Genomic DNA, 6,000 nt, shown 5'->3' on the forward strand with positions numbered 1-6,000 from the left:
TCCCGATATCATTATTGCACCCAAGAAACATTCATTCAGTAATACAATCTGATATATGGTCCATATTTCAAATGCTCTGCTTGTCTTCAAAATGTCTTTATTTAAGTAATCTCTATGCCCAACATGGGGCTCAAACTCACGACTCTGAGATGAAGAGTCACATGTTCTCTGGACTAAGCCAGCCAGGTGCCCTGATATGTCTTTTAAAGCTGTTATTTTTCCAATTTCCATGTTACAGTTGGCTGTACTTGCCCTTGAGTCACGGGTGTGTGGGAAATTTACTCAGTGTGATAGGGTCGTCCACTTACACCACCAGCCAAGCTCTCCCTGCTCACACAACGTAAAAGTTCACAGCCAAATTGAGATGCTTGAGTCATATGGTTTAATCAATTAAAACATATAGCAGGGGGCGCCTGGGTGGCTTAGTCGGTTAAGAGTCTGCCTTAGGCTCAGGTCATGATCCCCGGGTCCTGCGATCAATCCCTGCATCGGGCTCCTTGCTCAGCAGGGAGTCTGCTTCTCCCTCTACATGACGGTTCCACTGCTTGGTCCTCCTGCTTGTGCGTGCACTCTCTCTCTCTCTGACAAATAACTAGCTAACTAACTAACTAACTAAATAAATAAAATCTTAAAACAAAACCAAAAACATATAGCAAGCAGCAAGGGACACAGACTGCGCATATGTCCTGTCTCTCTGTGGCTTTGCCTTCCTGGCTGATGTTGTGGTTCTATGGGCCAGAGATGGGGTCTGAGCCAATGGGCCCAGCAGTGGGAGATTTTGGGGACCTAGACACACACTTGTTCAGTGGGAAAGGCACAGGGCGCCAGAGCTAAGGCTGCCCAATTTGCCTGATGAGGGGCTACAAGATGAATATCATCAGTGAATAGTTGATTTTAAGACATCATGAATATGGAATGCCCAATATACTCCTTCTGTATGTTTTATAGAGTATGAATATCTAGTACCTTCTGGATTTTCCCATTTCTTTCTTTCTACATTTGGCACATTTAGGTTGTATTTTATCTAGTTGGGCTATCCTTAGAACATCTTATGAATTCTGCCCATGTCTCAAACCACTTGCTTCTATGCTTAATTTCTTTACCCACCTTATTTGCTTTCTCATCTCTGTAACAGATTCTAACATTCTCAAATAATGTGAAATACACACATGACAAGTATCTTTTAATTAGAACAGTTTACTCTCCTGTGGTTTTTCATTACATTGAATTTTTTTGAAGAGTCTAGACTAGTTGTCCTAGTTGTCCTGTAGAACATCCCATATTCTGGATTTTTTTATTTGTTTGGTTGCTTCTTCATGACTAAATTCAGGGTTAAACATTTCTGGCAAGAATTCTTGACAGGTGTACCACACCAGGAAGCATCCAGTGTCATGCTCTCCTGCTAAGGCTGAGTTTGTTCCCTTAATGTTGTCACTGCCAATCCCCCATCATAAAGATAATCTGTAGGGGCCTTTTAGACTTTGGAATAACCTATACCCCTATGATATTAACCTAGTGGTTTTTTCATCCATTAATGATCATTGTCTGAATCAGTGATTACGACGGGGGTGCAAATGGGGATTTTCTAATTGCCATTACTTTTACATTTGTTAATAGAATTCTTCTGCACAGAAGAGCTCTCTCTCTTTCCCCTTCATTTCTTTGGGAGTATTCCTATGATTATTATAATCTATGGATTTTTCTGCTTAAATTCAATGTGTTATAGTCCATCACGATCATTATTTTCTGATGTTCAAGTACTCCCAAGTTTGTGCAGTGAGAACCCCTTTGAGCTGGATCCTCTGTCTATTGAAATGCCCTTGTCATATTTGAGTCTTTCTTTGTTGTCTGATGCAGCCTGATGCTCCAGGCTCACGTGCTTTCTCTGCCCAGATCTGGAACCAGCCTTTCTTCAAGGCGCCCCTGCCCTGGTTTCTTTTAGCGGGGATGTGTATATAGAAACAAAGACCTGGGGATTCCTGGATGGCTCAGTCGGTTAAGTGTCTGCCTTTGGCTCAGGTCATGATCCCAGGGTCCTGGGATTGAGCCCCACGTGGGGCTCCCTGCTCAGCGGGAAGCCTGCTTCTCCCTCTCCCACTCCCCCTGCTTGTGTTCTCTCTCTCTTGCTCTCTCTCTCTGACAAATAAATAAATAAATAAATAAATAAATAAATAAATAAACAAACCTTGAAAAAAAAGAAAGATCTGGGCACTGGGTATACTTATTGCTAAAGAGGCATCATTGTTTCTAGGCTGTTTCAATGGATAGAGCTGGGAAATATTCCATATATGTGCACACACACACACACATATACACATACACCATATAGTGGTTTTCTCTAATATCACAGAGTTTTCTCCCATTAAATAGTGGTATCTCTCCTCTCCCACAGTGAAACTCCCCATTCCCAATAATAGCAGGTATTTATTCATTTGCTCTGTCCTTTGATATGTAGAAAATACTTTCAGAATTACAACACTTATTCCCCTGCTAATGACAAAACTACTAGGTTAGGTTCAATATTGTTTTTGCAAATTTTTGTCCTGAATATAAATATTTCATTAAGAGTATATAGTCAGATCGGGCAGATCAGGCTCCCTGCTCGGCAGGAGGCCTGCTTCTCCCTCTCCAGCTCCCCCTGCTTGTGTTCCCTCTCTCACTGTGTCTCTCTCTGTCAAATAAATAAAATCTTAAAACAAAAAAGAAGAGTATATAGTCAGAGTACTGTGATCAAAAGTTATTTGAATTAATTCTTTTATCTGTGTGATTATGTGATCAATTTGATACACAATGTGATCGATGTGTTTCCATTTGTATTTAATTCTAGGGTTTTGTTTTAATCCATTTTTTTTCTAATTTAAATTTTGTTTAAATATAAAAACATGTCTTCAGAGGAGTCTTACTTCTATCCATGTTGCCTTTGTTCCTCTCTTATCTGCCTACTATAGAAAATTATTCTTATTTTTGCTTTACCTTTCCTGTGTTTTTTTTAAAGAAAATAAGCTTATGCTTATATGTAGTCTTATTTCCCTTTCTTTCTCATAAAAATGTATCCTATTATATGCATTTTTTATACCTTGCCTTTTTCATTTGAAATTATGTCCTAAAATTTCTCTATATTTGTTCATAGAGATCTTCCGCATTCCTTTGCAGGCTGTGTAGAATTTCATCGTGTGACTGCACTATAATTTTCATCCACTCTTCTAAGGATGGTCATTTAGTTTTTTCCTAATACTGTGCACTAAAAGTAATATGATGGGTGACCTCAGACATTTCTTGTTTTATATTTGGGATGTTATCTTTCAGGGTGAATTTATAGAAGCAGAATTGCTGACCGAAGAGTATATAGTTTTGCCAGATACTGCAAAATTCCCTTTCATAGGGTTTGTATCATTTTGCACCCCTGCCCTCAATTTAATAGCAGGTCTATTTTCCCATAGGCTCACCAGGAGAGTATGCTGTCAATTTTTAAAATTTTTAACCATCTGACAGGTTAGACATGGTGTCTCAGGGTACATTTTACTTAGTTAAATTGAGCATCTTTTATTACTTTTAACTACCATTTCCTTATTTTTTTCTGTAAACTGCTATTTTATGTCTTTGTTTCAAAAAAGTTTTTGTTAATTTTTTTCCTCCTTAATACTTAAAGTGCTTTGTAAATCAGAGACGTGAGCTCTTGATCTGTGATGGAACCTACAAATACTCTGTCCCAGATTGTCATCTGTCTTTTGAATTTCCTCATGAGATTTTGTTGTTGTTATTGTCATTACAGAAAAGTTTAAAATTTTTTTATGAAATGAAATTTATGAATTGTTCTTATTGTTGCTTTTGGATTCTGAATCATTGAAAGGTTGTCCCTATATCCACGTTAAAAAGGAACCTACCTAATTTTCTTTTAGTATTTGAATTGCTTTATTTCTACATTTTGATTTCTTATCCCTTTAGTTATTTATTTTGGTGCTTGGACTGACAAAATTTAATTTCCAATTAAAATCATACTATATTGCTTTCTAAAGAAAGCTGATTTTTTAAATTAACATATAATATATTATTTGTTTCAGGGGTACAAGTCTGTGATTCATCAGTCTTACACAATTCACAGCGCTCACCATAGCACATACTCTCCCCAATGTCCATCACCCAGCCACCCCATCCCTTCCACTCCCCTCCCCTCCAGCAACCCTCAGTTTGTTACCTGAGATTAAGAGTCTCTTATGGTTTGTCTCCCCCTCTGGTTTTGTCTTGTTTCATTTTTCCCTCCCTTCCCCCATGATCCTGTCTTGTTTCTCAAATTCCTCATATCAGTGAGATCATATGATACATATCTTTCTCCGATTGACTTATTTCGCTTAGCTTAATACCCTCTAGTTCCATCCACGTCGTTGCAAATGGCAAGATTTCACTTTTTTGATGGCTGCATAATATTCCATTGTATATATATACCACATCTTCTTTATCCATTCATCTGTCAATGGACATCTAGGCTCTTTCCATAGTTGGGCTACTGTGGCTATAAATATATTTTATATATCTGCTGCTATAAACATTGGGGTGAACGTAACCCTTCAGATCACTACATCTGTATCTTTGGGGTAAATACCCAGTAGTGCAATTGCTGGGTCGTAGGGTAGCTCTATTTTCAATTTTTTGAGGAACTTCCATACTGCTTTCCAGAGTGGCTGCACCAGCTTGCATTCCCACCAACAGTGTAGGAGGGTTCCCCTTTCTCCACATCCTCGCCAACATCTGTCGATTCCTGACTTGTTAATTTTAGCCATTCTGACTGGTATCTCATTGAGGTTTTGATTTGTATTTCCCTGACACCGAGTGATGTTGAGCACTTTTTCATGTGTCTGTTGGCCATGTGGATGTCTTCTTTGCAGAAATGTCTGTTCATGTCTTCTGCCCATTTCTTGATTGGATTCTTTGTTCTTTGGGTGTTGAGTTTGATAAGTTCTTTATAGATTTTGGATACTAGCCCTTTATCTGATCTGTCATTTGCAAATATCTTCTCCCATTCTGCCGGTTGTCTTTTGGTTTTGTTGACTGTTTCCTTTGTGTGCAAAAGCTTTTTATCTTGATGAAGTCCCAGTAGTTCATTTTTGCTCTTGCTTCCCTTGCCTTTGGCGATGTGTCTAGGAAGAAGTTGGGATGGCTGAGGTCAAAGAGGTTGCTGCCTGTGTTCTCCTCAAGGATTTTGATGGATTCCTGTCTCACATTGAGGTCTTCCATCCATTTTGAGTCTATTTTTGCGTGTGGTGTAAGGAAGTGGTCCAGTTTCATTCTTCTGCATGTGGCTGTCCAGTTTTCCCAACACCATTTGTTGAAGAGACTGTCTTTTTTCCACCAGACATTCTTTCCTGCCTTGTCAAAGATTAGTTGACCATAGAGTTGAGGGTCCATTTCTGGGCTCTCTATTCTGTTCCATTGATCTGTGTGTCTGTTTTTGTGCCAGTACCATACTGTCTTCATGATTAATTACAGTTTTGTAATAGAGCTTGAAGTCTGGAATTGTGATGCCACCAGCGTTGCTTTTCTTTTTCAACATTCCTTTGGCTATTTGGGGTCTTTTTCTGGTTCCATACAAATTTTAGGATTATTTGTTCCATTTCTTTGAAAAAAGTTGATGGTATTTTGATAGGGATTGCATTAAATGTGTAGATTGCTCTAGGTAGCATTGACATCTTCACAATATTTGTTCTTCCAATCCATGAGCATGGGACGTTTTTCCATTTCTTTGTGTCTTCCTCAGTTTCTTTCATGAGTATTCTATAGTTTTCTGAGTACAGATTCTTTGCCTCTTTGGTTAGATTTATTCCTAGGTATCTTATGGTTTTGGGTGCAATTGTAAATGGGATTGACTCCTTAATTTCTCTTTCTTCTGTCTTGTTGTTGGTGTATAGAAATGCAACTGATTTCTGTGCATTGATTTTATATCCGGCCACTTTACTGAATTCCTGTATGAGTTCTAGCAGTTTTGGGGTGGAGTCTTTTGGGTTT

This window comes from Phoca vitulina, unplaced genomic scaffold, assembly GCF_004348235.1.
Source record: "Phoca vitulina isolate PV1807 unplaced genomic scaffold, GSC_HSeal_1.0 scaffold25, whole genome shotgun sequence".
Classification (NCBI taxonomy): domain Eukaryota; kingdom Metazoa; phylum Chordata; class Mammalia; order Carnivora; family Phocidae; genus Phoca; species Phoca vitulina.